The sequence below is a fragment of the Hibiscus syriacus genome, unplaced genomic scaffold (genome assembly GCF_006381635.1).
Source record: "Hibiscus syriacus cultivar Baekdansim isolate YM2019G1 unplaced genomic scaffold, ASM638163v2 tig00110597_pilon, whole genome shotgun sequence".
Classification (NCBI taxonomy): Eukaryota; Viridiplantae; Streptophyta; class Magnoliopsida; order Malvales; family Malvaceae; genus Hibiscus; species Hibiscus syriacus.
In genome coordinates, this window is record NW_024062795.1 from 838,988 (window position 1) to 857,731 (window position 18,744).

An 18,744-nucleotide genomic window follows, 5' to 3' on the forward strand; every position below is an offset into this window, starting at 1 on the left:
CAACTCCACTCACCTTGGCCTCACTACGTTCTAATCCACTTATGATTTTCTCTCTTTCGATCGAATCTTAACTTGATAATCATTCCAGAACTTGTTCATGTTCGATATCTACATAATCACACATTGATACATATCACTATCCAATTGATATACTCCAATCTATCATTTCTTAGGCCAAAAGAAAGGTCTATTTCTATTTCCCCTTTAAAGTGCATCGATACATTCTACAGTGCATCGATGCATTCTTTAACATGTGCATCGATGCACTACCCATGCATCGATACACCAATCACCTTCGATGTTTTCATTTTAAGGGGTGCATCGATGCACTAATTGCATTCGCTGTTTCTTCTTTAAAGAGTGCATCGATACACATTGAATGTGCATCGATACACCTTGCCCAGAATTTATATTTTAAGCCCGAAAACCATCAACTTTTCACTCAATACTTATATTTTAATCCCCTATCATGTCATTAAACTCAACTATCATTACTTATACCAACTTATATCCATATAAACCATCTTTATCTCCCATATCTCATCATTATTCTTAAAATTTAAGAATCTTACTAAACTTTCAACTTTGTTATTAATTCTTTTTAACTCCATAAATATCTTATTCTTATTGATGGCAAGTCAAATTCAACTTTCAATTCTTATTATAAACTCTACTTCAATATTTCACTCAAGAACTCCAAATATTTAATTTTCCTTAACTCCTTTATCTTTTGATTTTAAGATAACTTAAGCTTTCCTTAAGCTTAGTTATGATCTAATGATCAAACCCCATCTTAAATTCGGCTAAATATCAACCAACAAGAGATCTTACCTTTGCTTATGGTTTCACGTGAAGAATAAGAAGAAATGAGAAGAAGAGAACTCTAGAGAAATCTCTCATCGTCCACGTGGTTCCCTTATCTTATAATGGGAAATAAAAATCTTACTTGTCAATTGACCATTTTACCCTTTAATTCATTCAATAATTACCAAATAACCTTCAACTATATTTCCAATAAGTCATTAAACTATTTAACTATTCTACTTTTATCACCAAATTATGAAACTTTACAATTTGATCACTAACCCGGTATTGAGGATGTTACAAATATCCCCTCCTTTAAAGAAAATTTGTCCTCGAATTTTCACTGAATATATCAATAAGAACATATCTTGTAATGTTCTCATGCTACCTCCTTTACTCAATCTTTCCCTCCTTTATTTCTTCAACTATCTCTTTTTTCCTTTATACATTTATCTACTATCACTTTCATATACACAATAACCCATAACCTCAATCCATTTATGTCTTTTCTCTCATTCGATTCTTCATTTTCCTTTGACCTTTCTAAAATCCATATAATGTCACTCATTACATAGACAATAACATCTATTTTCATCACTCAACATTATAAATCCATCCCTAACTACCTTATAATAATAACCAAATTCGTTTTCCATCATCATTTAACCAAGAACACGACCTTAAATCTTCTTTAAATATGATTCAACATACACTTTAAAGAATCTTTTCATATCACCTTGCACACTTTTCTTACTTCTATATCAAAATTATCATCTACACTTCCATATAACTTTTATCGTATCTGATCATTTAATTAAACCCCTTTCATTTCTTTATTCCATTACTCCTTTATTTATTCCTTATACACAAATCATATCTTTCATTTCATGTTCACATACTCTTGTCTTATCACCTATACTCATCTATACTCATCTCTATGTTCCAATATTCATAGCATCCTCATAACTTTGATAACCTATTTCTTATAGAGAACTTCATTCTTTATCATTTCTTATACTTGTATTTTCCTTCCTTAAGGTTCCATGCAAATACTTATCTCTTTTTCTACATCATAACTATCTGATCAGAATATACCACTATATTCAGATTCACATCATTTATACACTATATTAGTTTACTTAACTTATCAATTTCACCTCTATTCTCATACATCCTGTAATTTCCGTTATTCAAACTCATCATTATAACTCTCTTTATCTTATAAACTGATCATCGATATACACATTCTCAAACTCTTCTTATCAATCTTCAGCTTTACTCAAATATACAAATCCTTAACTTGTATCCAGATCCACTTCATATCTTTTATCTTAACCTGACAATATATTATAATCTTATACTTCCAGTACATTCTCATCGCATATTCTTGTTAGCCAACGCTAACTCTTTCCATCTTAACTACAAATCCTTATCATATACACACTCTTGCTTATTCACAATATTATCCATTCGTTTCAAACCCATAAGCTCTGACTTATACATCTTATACGCTTGTCACTAATACACTTATTCTTGAACTCTTCTACCAAATCTCACTGCATCATTTGATCTTTTAACGCTCTTATGGTGACACTTGTTCACCATATTCTATCTTATCCAAGGAATAATAAGAATACTTCACATCACTTTTCTGATTCAAAACTAGGAAAATCTTCTATCACTATTCTAATATGATTTCAACTTTCTAAAATCAACCTTTAATCTTATAAGACACTTTTTGAGGTTTCTGCTCTTCATCCCTACCTGGCCAGGGCAGGTGAATTGCTATCACCATCAAATTTGTCAGCTATCGATTTACTTTACTTTGACAATTTCTATAATCAATTTATATTATATTATACAAATATTATTTTATTAGCAAGACATCATACTCCTTACACTATCATATTAGAATTTTTCACTTTTAGTTGGCATGTACACATTTTTAAACCTCATTTGACTTTGATTCAAGCCTAGAATCAGCTAAACCTTAACTCTGATACCATTAAATGTAACACCCCCAACCCGTACCTGACCCGAATATGAGTATGAGGTGTCACATTGACTTTTCAAACTTTGACTCTTGACAAAATTCAAAGAAAATTTAAAACTTTCATTAAAATAAAAGCGGTTTATTTACATAAATTGACCAAAATAATCAAAATCGATCAGAACATATTCAACTCAATCAATTAGTACATGCCAACTATATTCAAATTAACCAAACACATTTAAATCATCTATTTTCTGATATGAAATTTTGTAAGGGAGATGCTGACCTGTCTTGCTCTTCTTCGCTTCTTTAACCTACGTGTGAAACAATCACACGCTAAGTCTATGACTTAGTGAGACATTAAATTTATGAAGGAAACTCTAAAGGCTTAAACATGTATGAACATATTACTTCATGATGTCATACAATCATTATATATAATATAATGTACACATATACACATCACACATTATTTCCATCATTAATCTTATTCTATTATCCACATTATTATCATTTATATCCTTTAATCATACTTTTCATCAACATATGACTCATTGAAACCATACGCACATCATCATAACAATCATATAATACAGTTCATATCACAAAAACATATACTTCACTAGTACCATCTTTATTGTTATCTCTTTGTTTAACCCATGTACACTTTTGAGAACTATATATATATGTGAGTCTAATGAGGTTGTGCACTAATACTGTCACCACAGCTCGTATAAATGCACCGAAGTGCCACGTAGAATTGCACTGAAGTGCCGCGTAGAATTGCACCGAAATGCCATATAAAATGTCCCTAAGGACCATGTAGAAAATTCCTTAAGAATCATATACATATACAAAGAATCAAGTATGTGTCTCAAAAAACATTACACATGTTCCAAGGAATACATATATGTCCCGAAGGACTGCTTAGACCTTCGACTCTTTGCATGCCAACTATACCCCTAGCTCTCATGACACATAACATGGGCATTATCATTTATGTCATTTCACATATTCATATATACACATAGTTCACTTACGCGTAGAACATTTTCATATAATTCACATTTCCATGTCACATAGCTTTTATTCTTTCTCACGTAGTCACATAGATCCATGTCATATAACATATATCCAAAGTGCATAGAATCACGTAGACCATATAATATAGTTTAGATCATTTCTTAGATGTTCATGTAAACCTAAATATCATATCTTGTTCACATATAATCATATATACTTCATATAGCACATAGAAACACCTAGAACACTTCCACATAGCTTATATCAATTTTTCGAGTCCTTTCATATACTTGATAACATATATCATATTATATAATAACTTATGTCATATCATCTACCTTATGCTTCATTTCTTTATATCCCTTAGATTACATAAACTATGTCGTATTTCTAAACATATAGTTTAATAGTATTTTATTATATATTAATTTCTATTACTTAATTCAATTCATATATTCCTTATAACCTTTCATATAGTTCCATAAATCTTTAGCATATAATTATCTTATATATTCGTATCATCCTTTTATATTCAAGTTCCTAATTGATATACTATTCCATTTCATTCTATAATTCAAACTTATTTAGTTCCCTTAACTCTCATTAAATCAAAAAGCTCTATTATACTAATTCTCATAATGGATCATACACTATGTACTTGTCCAACTCATGTTTCTATTAAGCATATATTGTTACACATGTTTACCTAGTTCCTATCACTTCTCATGAACTCACTTTCATCATATTTTCCTATTATTACATATTTTATCTTATAACCATGTATTCATATAGTCTTATATTTCATTATCATATGACTTATATTTGTTCTCCTATAACTCTTCATAGACATCTATTTCCATTTCCATATATCACTTGACTGATCTTATATATTCCTATAATTTCATAACTTATTTTATATTCTCTCATTAACACTTAATAGTGCTTTTACGTAAATCAAATAGCACATACAAAACATATCAATTCATATAATCAAACATACATACATTTCATGTTGTTAACATACTTATGATAAAGACTTAATGAACTATTACTATAGGAAATATACTTATCACAAGTTCAATTTCCATATAATCTTATAAAAATAAACTGCACTCACCTTGGCCTCACTACGTTCCAATCCACTTATGATTTTCTCTCTTTTGATCAAATATTAACTTTATAATCATTCCAAAACTTGTTCATGTTCGATATCTACATAATCACACATTGATACATATCAATATCTAATTGATATACTCTAATCTATAATTTCTTTGGCCAAAAGAAAGGTCTATTTCTATTTCCCCTTTGAAGTGCATCGATACATTCTACAGTGCATCGATGCATTCTTTAACATGTGCATCGATGCACTACCCATGCATCGATACACCAATCACCTTCGATGTTTTCATTTTAAGGGGTGCATCGATGCACTAATTGCATTCGATGTTTCTTCTTTAAAGAGTGCATCGATACACATTGAATGTGCATCTATACACCTTGCCCAAAATTTGCATTTTAAGCCCAAAATCCATAAACTTTTCACTCAATACTTCTATTTTAAGCCCCTATCATGTCATTAAATTCAACTACCATTACTTAAACCAACTTATATCCATATAAACCACCTTTATCTTCCACATCTCATCATGATTCTTAAAATTTAAGAATCTTACTAAACTTTCAACTTTGTTATTAGTTTTTTCTAACTTCATAAATCTCTTATTCTTATTGATGGCAAGTCAAATTCAATTTTCAATTCTTATTATAAACTCTACTTCAATATTTCACTCAAGAACTCTAAATATCAACCCCATCTTACCTTAAGCTTAGTTATCATCTAATGATAAAAACCCCATCTTAAATTCAACTAAATATCAACCAACAAGAGATCTTACCTTTGCTTATGGCTTCACGTGAAGAAGAATAAGAAAGGAGAAGAAGAGAACTCTGGAGAAATCTCTCATCTTCCACGTGGTTCCCTTATTTTTTAAAGGGAAATAAAAATCTTACTTGTCAATTGACCATTTTACCATTTAATTCATTCAATAATTACTAAACAACCTTCAACTATATTTCATATAAGTCATTAAACTATTTAACTATTTTACTTTTATCAGCAAATTCTAAAACTTTACAATTTGATCACTAACCCGGTATTGAGGATGTTACAACTCGAACTATTGTTAGTCGAACCATAGGAGAAAAAATTTCATTGAAATCAATACATTCTTTTTGAGCACATCCTTTGACCACCAGTCTTGCACGATACCTCTCCACTTGATCGTTACCATTTCTCTTGATTTTGAAGACCCATTTATTACCAATTGGCTTCATTCCTGGTGGTAGTGGCATAAGGTTCCGTGTATTATTTTTATGAAGGGCTTCAATTTTTTATTGCATCGCCATCATCCATAATGAAGCACCTGAGTTGTTTATTGCCTCCTAGAATGTTGATGGCTCACTGTCCTCTGTTAAAAGGCAGTATACAATATTTCCTTCTATAGCATAATATAAGTGTCAATTGGGACGTCTTCTCACACGATCTGATTGACGAGTTGTTGGAGCTTCATAACTCTCCGGTTCTGCTTCAGAAGAATCTCGTTGTTCAACCTCATTTTTCACATGTATCTGTGTAGTCTCTGACTTTTTAGCGCTATCATCGTCTTCTTTACTTTGTATTTTATCTTCTACAAAGATAACATCTCTGCTGATGATCACTTTGTAGGCAGTGAGATCCGACAAGCGATACCCCTTTACACTATCAGCATACCCCAAGAATTTGCATTTCTTGGATTTTGGATCCAGCTTTGAAATTTCTTGGGAGTTGTACATCATGTACGCAATACTTCCAAATACATGGAGGTTTGAATAATCAGCTAGTTTACCAGTCTACATCTCCATTGTTATCTTCAGCTCTATTGTAGTTGATGGAGCTCGATTCACCAAATAACATGCGGTATTGACTGCTTCTGCCCAAACTAATTTTTCTAGGCATACAGCCCTCAACATTGCTCTTGTTATTTCTAACAAGGTTATGTTCATCCGCTCTGCCACTCCATTTTGTTGAGGAGTGTTCGCCACTGTGAACTGTCTTTTGATGCCTTCTTTCCTACAAAAGTCATCAAATTCTTCACTTGTGTATTCTCATCCATTATCTGTTCGGAAACACTTGATCTTATTTCTAGAATCAAATTCTACCCGCGCTTTGAAGTCTTTGAAATTTGAAAACACATTTGACTTCTTCTTAATAGGGTACACCCAACATCTCATGGAGTGGTCATCAATTAATGAGATAAAGTATTTTGCTCCACCCAGGGATGTAATTGGTGCTTGACATATGTCAGAATGAACCAATTTTAGAACATTTTTGCCTCTAGAATTTGACGTGTTGAATTTCAACTGGTGTTGCTTACTTGTTATGCAATGCTCACACAAAGTAAGTGATACATTTTTTAAGCCTGAAAGTAGTTTTTGCTCCACAAGGACTTTCATTCCTTATTCTGACACGTGTCCAAGTTCTTGAAGCTATAGCATTGCAGAATCTGAATTACATGAGGCAACCGAGGCTTCTGCTTCTAACAAAGTCTCTCCCTTTAGCATGTACAAGTTTGTTGCTATCTTTTCACATTTCATCACCACAAGCGCTCCACGAAACACCTTCATGATCCTTTTTCGTGCTTCAATCTTGCTTGTATTATTATCCAACAATCCATAGGATAATAAATTTTTCTTCCGGCTTTTCACGTGCCGCACATCTCAGACAACTTTAATTGTTCCATCATACATCTTCAATTTGATGGTTCCAACGCCGACGATCTCTAAGGCATGATCATTGTAACTATACACATATCCTACTGAGATATGTTCATAATAATGTAATCATTCTCTTCTTGAGGTCATGTGATATGTTGCTCCTGAATCAATGAGTCATATATCTGTAAATCTCTTTTTACCTTCCATGGTGGTTGACGCTTCACAACATAGAGCATCTCCATCATCTGAAGTGTTTGCGGTATTGCCTTGTGGATTGGAGATTTTACCTAGACTCTAACAATCCTTCTTCAAGAGACCATTCTTTTCACAGTTGTAACACTTTAAATTCTTCTTGCTTCTCGACTTTGATCTACCATATTTGTGACTGCTGCTTTAGCCACGTTCTGTTGATCTCCCTCTCATCGTTGTCAATGCTTCTGCTTGTTGCAGATTTACTTGTCTGTCTTCCTTGTTCTTGCGCCGATTTTCTTCTTGTAGAACAGCAACTGCAACGTCATCGAAGACTAGACTGGTGACATTACTGTTTGTATAGTTGATGATGAGTTGATCATACGAATCAGATAGACTTTGAAGTAGAAGTTCAGCACGTTCTTGTTCTCATATTTTACATCTTAAGGATGTAAGGTGAGAAAATAAAGTGTTCAGTGTGTTTAAGTGCTCTATCACTGAAGTAGATTATGGAATACGGAGAGTGTACAATTTCCTCTTAAGGAAAATTTTATTGTGCAATGATGTGGCCTCGTACAATTTGGTGAGATGATCTCATATCTCCTTAACTGTCTTATTCTCTTCGATGGTTGACAATACTTCATCTGCTAATGCTAGATGAAAGTTTACCATAACATTCCCGTCCATTTTGATCCATTTGTTGTCATCTGTGAAATCTATCGGTCTTTCACTAATAGCTGCTAGACAACCGTCTTTCCTCTTGATGACTTTCATCTTCAATTTCCACAATGAGAAATTTCTCTCATTGAATTTTTCAATATCAAATTTCGTTACCATAGCTTCTATTACTGATAGCTCTCACTATTTCACTATCGTGAATAGTTCTTTGGAACCTTCAAAGAATGGGTAATACCTCTTTACTTTCTTATCTTGGAGGATCTACCTTTTGGTGACAATCACAAAAATAATAAGTAGATATTACACACTCAAATCTGGCTCTTGATACCAATTATTGCGGAATATGACTATCGAATAGACCAAAATCGCAACTGATAATTTGAGAAAATAAAAATGAAGATAAAGAAGGCAAAAATTTTACATGGAAAAACCCTAAATAATATAGGGTAAAAACCACAGGCAACGGTAGAAGAATTTTACTATGAGAAAATAGGAATTACAACTTCTCTCAATCTAACAAGGAGAAAACAATAATAATTCTCTCTTGATAAAAGGGAGAAAACGACTCTCAAGAAAACTCTCTAAATTCTCTAGTATTATGGGAAAACTAGAATGATTTAAGATGATTTTGAAACTAAATGGGTTAGGGTATTTATAGTTGAAGCTTAAGGACTAATCTTATAAATACCATAAAGTGTAAGGACCAAATTCAACGAAAAGCAACTATTTTTCAGTGCCCCTTTTTTAATTCATTCAGTGCATAAGTCAAACTTTCAACATAACTCTCTAAATTTATAAACTTTATTAATTTAATCTCATCACCAAAATAATTATCCCCACACAAATTTAATCATCAAGATTTACAAGTTCTGTCAACAAGTAATATCATCTATTTTGGGTAAACTTTAAACATTGTTGAAAAGGTCGAGTAGATGACTATAAGCAATACTTCAATTATTCTCTCAATAATAAGGAAAAATAGTAAAGGAAAAGGAAAAAAATACCAAAGGCTAAATCTTTTTTTGCTCTAATCGATGATTCATTTATAACTATAAACGACTTTTAAAGTTGAAACCTTTTATTTCCTAAAAGAAAAAACTATTTTACATCCCTAAATTCAACATCAATAATGGGGGAGCATAATGAAAGTGAAGCTAAAATGGATCAAGAATTAGAGTCTTCGGCATATCACCTACATCTTTTTTTTGTCTCTCAAAGGATGATATAAAATGGTAGTCGATTGATTTTCTTACAGTTAAGCCTTTCGTTGATCGGAAAAAATTCCTCGACCTCAATTTCCCTATTTTCCTCTTTTCGCGCCAATACTTTTTTTACCTTACATCCTACATTTTTCAACACCCTTTCACTAGTTTTGCAACAATGAGTAGATAAAAATGTTTCATTTTAATTGTTAACTTTTGTTACTACTTACGTTGTCATGTAATTATTCTTATATACGTATATGATGATAAAAACATCTGATAGAAATTAAATTTATGATTGCTTTCATATGAAAATTAATTGAATATGAGGATTTTTAAGGTTTAGTTAGATAATTGGTAATTTAATAAAGTTGTAATGTTTTGTTGCAACTGTTGTTGTTGGGTAAGAGGTGTTGAAGATGGAGACAAAAATTATGAGATTTTGTTGTTGTTTCTTTTATAACCTCTCAACTTGGATCAAGAGTTAAACTTGAATTGGTGATATTTTATTTAAAAAAATCAAATGTCTTCGATGCTCATATGATATTGATATTGTAAAAACAATATTAATATTAAAGTGCATGAACAATCTAGTTGGACTTAAAATGTACTATAACTTATCCCAAAATCATACCAAACCACCTAAGGATATTTAGGTAGTCTTACTATATTAATTAAACACTCATTCAACATAAAGAGACCTCTCAAATCCATCTTAAACATTAAAAGGTAATTATGCATGACAATACAAGGTATTCTTGAGAAAATATCACTAAACTTTTCTATATCCAACAAATCATGGTAAAAACATTCATTCATCTTAAGCTAACAAAAGAATTGACATGTCACTTAGATTATCAAGGAGTACACTGTTGCGGAAGACGGCTATCAGATAGAGCAAAATCGCAACTGATAATTTGAGAAAATAAAAATGAAGATAAAAGAGACACAAAATTTACGTGGAATTACAACCTCTCTCGATCTACCAAGGAGAATTCAATGATAATTCTCTCTTGATAAAAAGGAGAAAACAACTCTCAAGAAACTCTCTAAATTCTCTCTAGTATTAGAAGAAAGCTAGAATGCTTTGGGATGATTTTGAAGCTAAATAAGCTAGGATATTTATAGTTGAAACTTAAGGACTAATTTGTAAATATCTTAACTTACAATGGCTAAAATTGAGGTTCTACCATTGTTGAAAAATCAACAATTTCTGCAGCCTTTTCTAAATGTCAACAAATGCTGCCACCAAATAATTTCCACCGAAAGTTTGGTTTACTTTCGGTGATGCCACTTATTTTCAATAATCTCCCATTTGAAGATTTGATTGGAACAATCATATCTTCACACAATTCTTTCTACCTTGTACCATCATCTTGCTTACGTCTCTGACAGGCCACAAGAGGATCGACACCAGGTAAATTTATCATTATTGATCGCCTTTGTCATGAAATCTGCTATATTGTCTTTGGTATGGATCTTTTGCATATCTATCGTCCCTTCTTCCACCTTTTCACGAATGAAATGGTATTGAACTCGTATGTGTTTTGTCCTTGAATGAAATGCTGGATTTCTTGCTAGATGCAAGGCGCTTTGATTGTCACAAAACAAAGAGACATACTCTTGATTGTGCCCAAGCTCCTCCAATAGCATCTTCAACCATGCTTCTTTACTGGCTTGTGTAGCTGCTACATATTCTGCTTCTGTTGTGGATGTAGCCACAACTGACTGTAATTTTGAAACCCAGCTTACAGCTCCACCAGCAACTTTAAACACATATCCTGTAGTAGATTTGCTTTTATCCAAATCGCCTGCATAGTCAGAATCTACATACCCATTGATTAGTAAGTTTGATCCTCCGTAACATAATGCAACATTTGAGGCCCTTTTGATGTATCTCAGGATCCTCTTTACTGTATTCCAATGCTCTTTGCCTGGATTCGCCAAGTACCGACTAACCACTCCTACTGCTTGTGTAATGTCTGGTCTTGTGCATATCATAGCGAACATCAAACTTCCCACTGCTGATGCATACGGTACTCGAGACATCTCCATCCTCTCTTCTTCACTGCTAAGACTCATACTGGAGGATAATTTGAAGTTAATAGGAAGAGGGGTAGAAATTTGCTTACAATCTTGCATGCTGAATCGTGACAAGATTTTCTTCAAGTAATTCTTTTGTGAAAGCCAAATCTTCCTATTACTTCTGTCTCGGTGAATTTGCATCCCTAGAATCTTGTTTGCTGATCCCAAGTCCTTCATTTCAAATTCCCTAGCCAGTTGTGCCTTCAATTCTTCAATATGATCTTTGTTGGGTCCTGCAACCAACATGTCATCTACATACAACAGCAATATAACAAAATCGTTATCACCAGACCTCTTGAAATAAGCACAAGGGTCTGCATTAAGTCTGTTGTATCCAAGACACATAATGAAGGAATCAAATCTCTTATACCAACACCTCGACGCCTGCTTTAGACCGTACAGAGATTTGTTCAACCTGCAAACCAAGTTCTTCTTTTCTTCTTCTTCAAAACCTTCAGGCTGGAGCATATAAATTTCTTCTTCAAGATTTCCATGAAGAAAAGCTGTTTTAACATCTAGCTGCTCTAGATGTAAATTCAATGTAGCACACATTGCCAAAACTACTCGAGCTGTTGTTAGTCGAACCACAGGAGAAAATATTTCATTGAAATCAATACCTTCTTTTTGAGCATATCCTTTGACTACCAGTCTTGCACGATACCTCTCAACTTGATCGTCACCATTTCGCTTGATTTTGAAGACCCATTTGTTACCAATTGGCTTCCTTCCTTGTGGTAGTGGCACAAGGTCCCATGTATTATTTTTATGAAGGGCTTCAATTTCTTCTTGCATCGCCATCATCCACAGTGAAGCATCTGAGTTGTTTATTGCCTCCTGGTATGTTGATGGCTCATCGTCCTCTGTTAAAAGATAGTATGCAATATTACCTTCTATAACATAATCTGAGTGCCAATTAGGACATCTTCTCACACGATCTGATTGACGAGTTGTTGGAACTTTAGAACTCTCTGGTTCTTGTTCATCATGTGATGGTTCTGCTTCAGAAGAATCTCCTTGTTCAAACTCTTTTTCCATATGTATCTGAGTAGTCTCTGATTTTTCAGCGCTATCATCGTCTTCTTTTCTTTGTATTTTATCTTCTATAAAGATAACATCTCTACTGATGATCACTTTGCGGGCAGTGGGATCCCACAAGTGATACCCCTTTACTCCATCAGCATACCCCAAGAATTTGCATTTCCTGGATTTTGGATCCAACTTTGAAATTTCTTGGGAGTTGTACATCACGTACACTATACTTCCAAATGCATGGAGGTTTGAATAATCAGCTGGTTTTCCAGTCCACATCTTCATTGGTGTCTTCATCTCTATTGCAGTTGATGGAGCTCGATTCACCAAATAACAGACGGTATTGACTGCTTCTGCCCAGAATGATTTTTCTAGGCTTGCATCCCTCAACATTGCTCTTGTTTTTTCTAACAAGGTTATGTTCATCCGCTCTGCCACTCCATTTTGTTGAGGAGTGTTCGCCGCTGTGAACTGTCTTTTGATGCCTTCTTTCTTGCAAAAGTCATCAAATTCTTCGCTTGTGTATTCTCCTCCATTATCTGTTCTGAAACACTTGATCTTATTTCCAGAATCAAGTTCCACCCGCGCTTTGAAGTTTTTGAAAGTTAAAAACACATCTGACTTCTTCTTAATAGGGTACACCCAACATCTCCTGGAGTAGTCATCAATAAATGAGACAAAGTATTTTGCTCCGCCTAGGGATGTAACTGGTGATTGCCATACGTCAGAATGAACCAATTCTAGAACATTTTTGCCTCTAGAATTTGACGTGTTTAATTTTAACCGGTGCTGCTTACTTGTTATGCAATGCTCACACAAAGTAAGTGATACCTTTGTTAAGCCTGGAAGCAGCTTTTCCTCCACAAGAACTTTCATTCCTTGTTCTGACATGTGTCCATGTTTCTGATGCCATAGCATTGAAGAATCTGAACCACATGAAGCAACAGAGGCTTCTGCTTCTAGCAAAGTCTCTCCCTTCAGCATGTACAAGTTTGCAGCTATTTTTTTTCCTTTCAGCACCACAAGCGCTCCACGGAACACATTCATGATTCATTTCTGTGTTTCAATCTTGCTTGCATTATTATCCAACAATCCGTAGGATAATAAATTTTTCTTCAGGCCTTTCACGTGCCGCACATCTCGAATAACTTTGATTGTTCCATCGTACATCTTCAATTTGATGGTTCCCACGCCAATGATCTCTAAGGCATGATCATTGCAACTATACACAGATCCTCCTGAGACAGGTTCATACTGATGGAACCATTCTCTTCTTGAGGTCATGTGATATGTTGCTCCCGAATCAATGAGCCATATGTCTGCATATCTCTTTCTACCTTCCACGGTGGTTGACGCTTCACAGCATAGAGCATCTCCATCATCTGAAGTGTTTACAGTATTGCCTTGTGGATTGGAGTTTTTATTTAGACTCCAACAATCCTTCTTCAAGTGACCCTTCTTTCCGCAGTTGTAACACTTTAAATTCTTCTTTCTCCTCGACTTCGATCTACCATGTTTGTGACTGTTGCTTTGGCAACATTCCGTTGATCTCCCTCTCATCGTTGTCAACGCTTCTGCTTGTTGCAGATTTACTTGTTTGTCTTCCTTGTTCTTGCGCCGATTTTCTTCTTGTAGAACAGCAGCTGCAACGTCATCGAAGACTAGACTGGTGACATTACTGTTTGTCAAGTTGATGATGAGTTGATCGTACGAATCCGGTAGACTTTGAAGTAGAAGTTCAGCACGTTTTTGTTCTCCTATTTTACAGCTTAAGGATGTAAGCTGAGAAAATAAGGTGTTCAGTGTATTTAAGTGCTCCGTCACTGAAGTAGATTTTGGCATACGGAGAGTGTACAATTTATTCTTAAGGAAAATTTTATTGTGCAACGATGTGGCCTCGTACAATTTGGTGAGATGGTCCCATATCTCATTAGCTGTCTTCTTCTCCTCGATGCTTGACAATACTTCATCTGCTAATGCTAGATGAAAGTTTGTCATAACATTCCCGTCCATCTCGTTCCATTTGATGTCATCTGCGAAATCCACCGGCCTTTCATTGATAGCCGCTAGACACTCGTCTTTCCTGATGATGGCCTTCATCTTCAATTTCCACAATGAGAAATTTCTCCCATTGAACTTTTCAATGTCAAATTTTGTTGCCATAGCTTCTATTATTGATAGCTCCCACTATTTCACTATCGTGAATAGTTCTCTAGAACCTCAAAGAATGGGTAATACCTTCTTATTTTCTTATGTTGGAGGATCCACCTTTTGGTGGCAACCACAAAGACAATAAGCAGATATTACACACTCAAATCTGGCTCGGATACCAATTGTTGCGGAAGACGGCTATCGGATAGAGCAAAATCGCAACTGATAATTTGAGAAAATAAAAATGAAGATAAAAGAGACACAAAATTTACGTGGAATTACAACCTCTCTCGATCTTCCAAGGAGAATACAATGATAATTCTCTCTTGATAAAAAGGAGAAAACAACTCTCAAGAAACTCTCTAAATTCTCTCTAGTATTAGAAGAAAGCTAGAATGCTTTGGGATGGTTTTGAAGCTAAATGAGCTAGGGTATATATATAGTTGAAACTTAAGGACTAATTTGTAAATACCTTAACTTACAATGGCTAAAATTGAGGTTCTACCATTGTTGAAAAATCAACAATTTCTGCAACCCTTTCTAAATGTCAACAAATGCTGCCACCAAATAATTTCCACCGAAAGTTTAGTTTACTTTCGGTGATGCCACTTATTTTCAACATACACAATATTGAGGGCTTATAACACCCCAAAAGCAACCTAAACATGTCATCCAACTATCTACTCGATCATTTGCCAAGTTAAAGATACTTAGAAGCCACTATAATTTTTTAAATATCAGGGACTAAATTAGAAAATTTATTTTGGGTGTCAAATTTAGAAATTGTATGAAGATTTTTTTTAGTGGATGAAAATGAATAATGGGTGTCAATATTCTTTTAAAAATATATTAATTTTATTTAATTTTAAATATTTTTGTATTAAATTTATATTAAAAAAAGTTTCTAATTTTTTTTGTGTTGTCAAAACCTTACTCTCCAAAAACCAGCTATATCAAGTATCTAGAATTTATCGTATACATTCCACTATTAGGATCTCAAAACACATAAAAATAAATACATTACAGTGATTACTTGTGGTGGCCTTTGCTCGATTAGTTGCGATTTCTTTGAAGTACTTACATGTGAAAACATACACACACTAAGTAATTGACTTAGTGAAGCAATAAGGAACCAAATATAGCCAATTTGAATCAATGAGCCAAGTTCAAGTGCTAAATTAAACTTTGAAATCAAGTTTAGGTACTTAATTGCTCATAAAAAGTCCTAGGTACCGAATTAAATATTGTATCCAAATTCCAGTACCCAACCATAATAAGAATTCTTGCTCCATTTATGTTTTAAGCCTAATAATGTTTTATCGAAGTTGATAAACAGTTGTCAGTATCTCATTTGAATGTTGATATATAAATAAGAAATTAAAAAAAATCAAGCCCAAAAATCAACTGGGGATGTAGCTCAAATGGTAGAGCGCTCGCTTTGCATGCGAGAGGCACGGGGTTCGATCCCCCGCATCTCCATCTTTTTGGCCTTTATTTTCAATTTTATCTTAAAGTGACGTCGTTTTAGCTTTGACTCTCCAGCTTGCCTGCTCCCGCCTCCTGGAGATTTGTCTATATGAACAGAGCAAACACTTTAGGTCCGAACTGAGTGGATTCGTTCGTTTTAAAAGCTAATCCTTTTGAAATATCCTACAGTCTAAATGAGGCACTCTGAAATGAAAAAAAATCTTACAGTCTCTTAAAATTTATCTAACTATAAATTAGTCCAATAGAAAAAAAAAACATTTTGATCCTAAATATTTAAAAATTTATCCTGTCCCTCTTAATAAAAAGGACAAATATTTATTGGAACTTGAACCCTCAAAGTTCAATTTGGAACCTGAACTTTTTTTTTTATATAATTAAGTTCGATTCAAATTAGTACTTAAATTTGATTTCTTGGTTCAAACTGATACTTATGATTATTGACCAATTTGGATTAATGAGTCAATTATTAATAACAAATTGAATTAAAAAGAAAAGTTAAGATATAAATTAGACCAAAAAGGGTTTAGGTACCAAACTAAATAATGAAGCTAAGTCAAGTACCAAATTGAACCTTGAAGCAAGTTTAGGTACTTAATTGGAACATAAAAGGCTTTAGGAACTAAATCGAATATTGTATCTAAATTCAGGTACCCAAATGTATATTAAACCTGTTAAGAACTCTAGCCTTATTTATATTTTGAGCCTAAAAATAAAATCTTCATCGAAGTTGATAAGTTTCATTTGAATGTTTAGAATTAGAGAATTTAACTATAATCAAAAGTCAAAACCCACAATTATTTGGGGATGTAGTTCAAATGGTAGAGCGCTAGGGCTCCATCCCCCGCATCTCCATACTTTTACCTTATTTTCAACTTTACTTTAAAGTGGCGTCGTTTTAACTTTGCCTCTCCAGCTCGCCTGCTCCCGCCTCCTGAGGTTTAAGTTTTTTAAAAATATTTTGAAAAAAATGAGTACTTAATAATTTTATTGTGAACCGTTAAATTTAGTATAATTCTCATTCAAGTCATAAAATTTTAATTTTATAAAATTAAAATATTGATATTTTATTATTAATAAACTATATATTATTTTTTAAAAAAAAAGCTAATTGGACATACATACATGATTTAAATTTTAGATCTCATCATGATAATTGACAATGGTTTATAAACATACGTATGCTATTTTTTATTTATTGAAAATATATGCTTTGATTTGTCAAATGAATCTATAAGCCTAATATGATGAACAATTATATTTTTTAAATAGAAACCTCTAATTTTATTAAAATATAAAATATCTAAATTACAATAAAGGTTTACAAACATAATTGTAAACTAAATATATAATAAGGACATTTTCATATAATCATTAACATAAAAAAAACTAGTTATTTAAAATCACAAAAGGGTCGTACAAGGAAAAAATTAAAAATTTAACCAAATAAACTTGAACAAAATATATATGTGAATAGATCTGATCGCATCGACAAGCAGACCATAAAAATTCAAGTTAAATCAAATTAAATGACATAATTTATTCATAATATAATATTTAGGAAAATTAATATTGAATTTAGTGATTTAATTTTGATAAAATTAAATATTTATAACTTATATAAAAGTTGGTGTTAACTTTAACAACTCATAATGTGAATTACCCGTTTGAAAGTTTAAAATTCAAATAGTACAACACCCTCTTCTAATTTATAAATTTATATTAGTTAAAAAATAATTATTTATTGATCTATCGAGAAAGGATATTAGGTTTCTTAATCAAGATTAGAGGCTCAAATTATGATATTATAACTAGAATGAATTAAGTTGAAAAATTACCACCGTTATGATAAATTTGTATAATATTTAATTTAAATTAATCGATCAAAAAATTTAATATCGATAATTAAACAATATTATTTATTTACATTCATTTACAAATTATAAAATGAAAAAAAGTTAATTAAAGTATAATGTCTGTGACTAGCACTGAAAATAAAACCATGATATGCCTTTATACAAATATAACGTTAAATTGGTTGTTCAATGTTTGAATTATATATATTTTTAACTATTTTCAAAATGTTAATGAGAAAAAAGAATATTGTAAAGAAAAAATATCTATTCATAAAAAGGAAAAATAGAACCTAACTTCTATATCATATATTTCTATTAAAGAATAGGGTAAATTACCCAAATAGTTCCCTAATTATAGGGTATTGCTTTATTGAGTCATTCACTATTAAAAGTTGTAAAATGGTTACCCAACTATAAGATATTACTTTGTTGAGTCAATCTACTATTAAAAGTTACAAAATATTTACTTGATTATTCATATATTTCAAACTTG

General features: G+C 32.7%; 1 non-coding gene across 1 annotated transcript; it reads left to right on the forward strand.

Moving 5' to 3' along the window:
* Positions 1 to 16,316: 16,316 nt before the first annotated feature.
* Positions 16,317 to 16,389, forward strand: TRNAA-UGC. The gene has a single exon. It is a non-coding gene; the product is annotated as a tRNA-Ala (tRNA).
* The last annotated feature ends 2,355 nt before the right edge of the window (positions 16,390 to 18,744 follow it).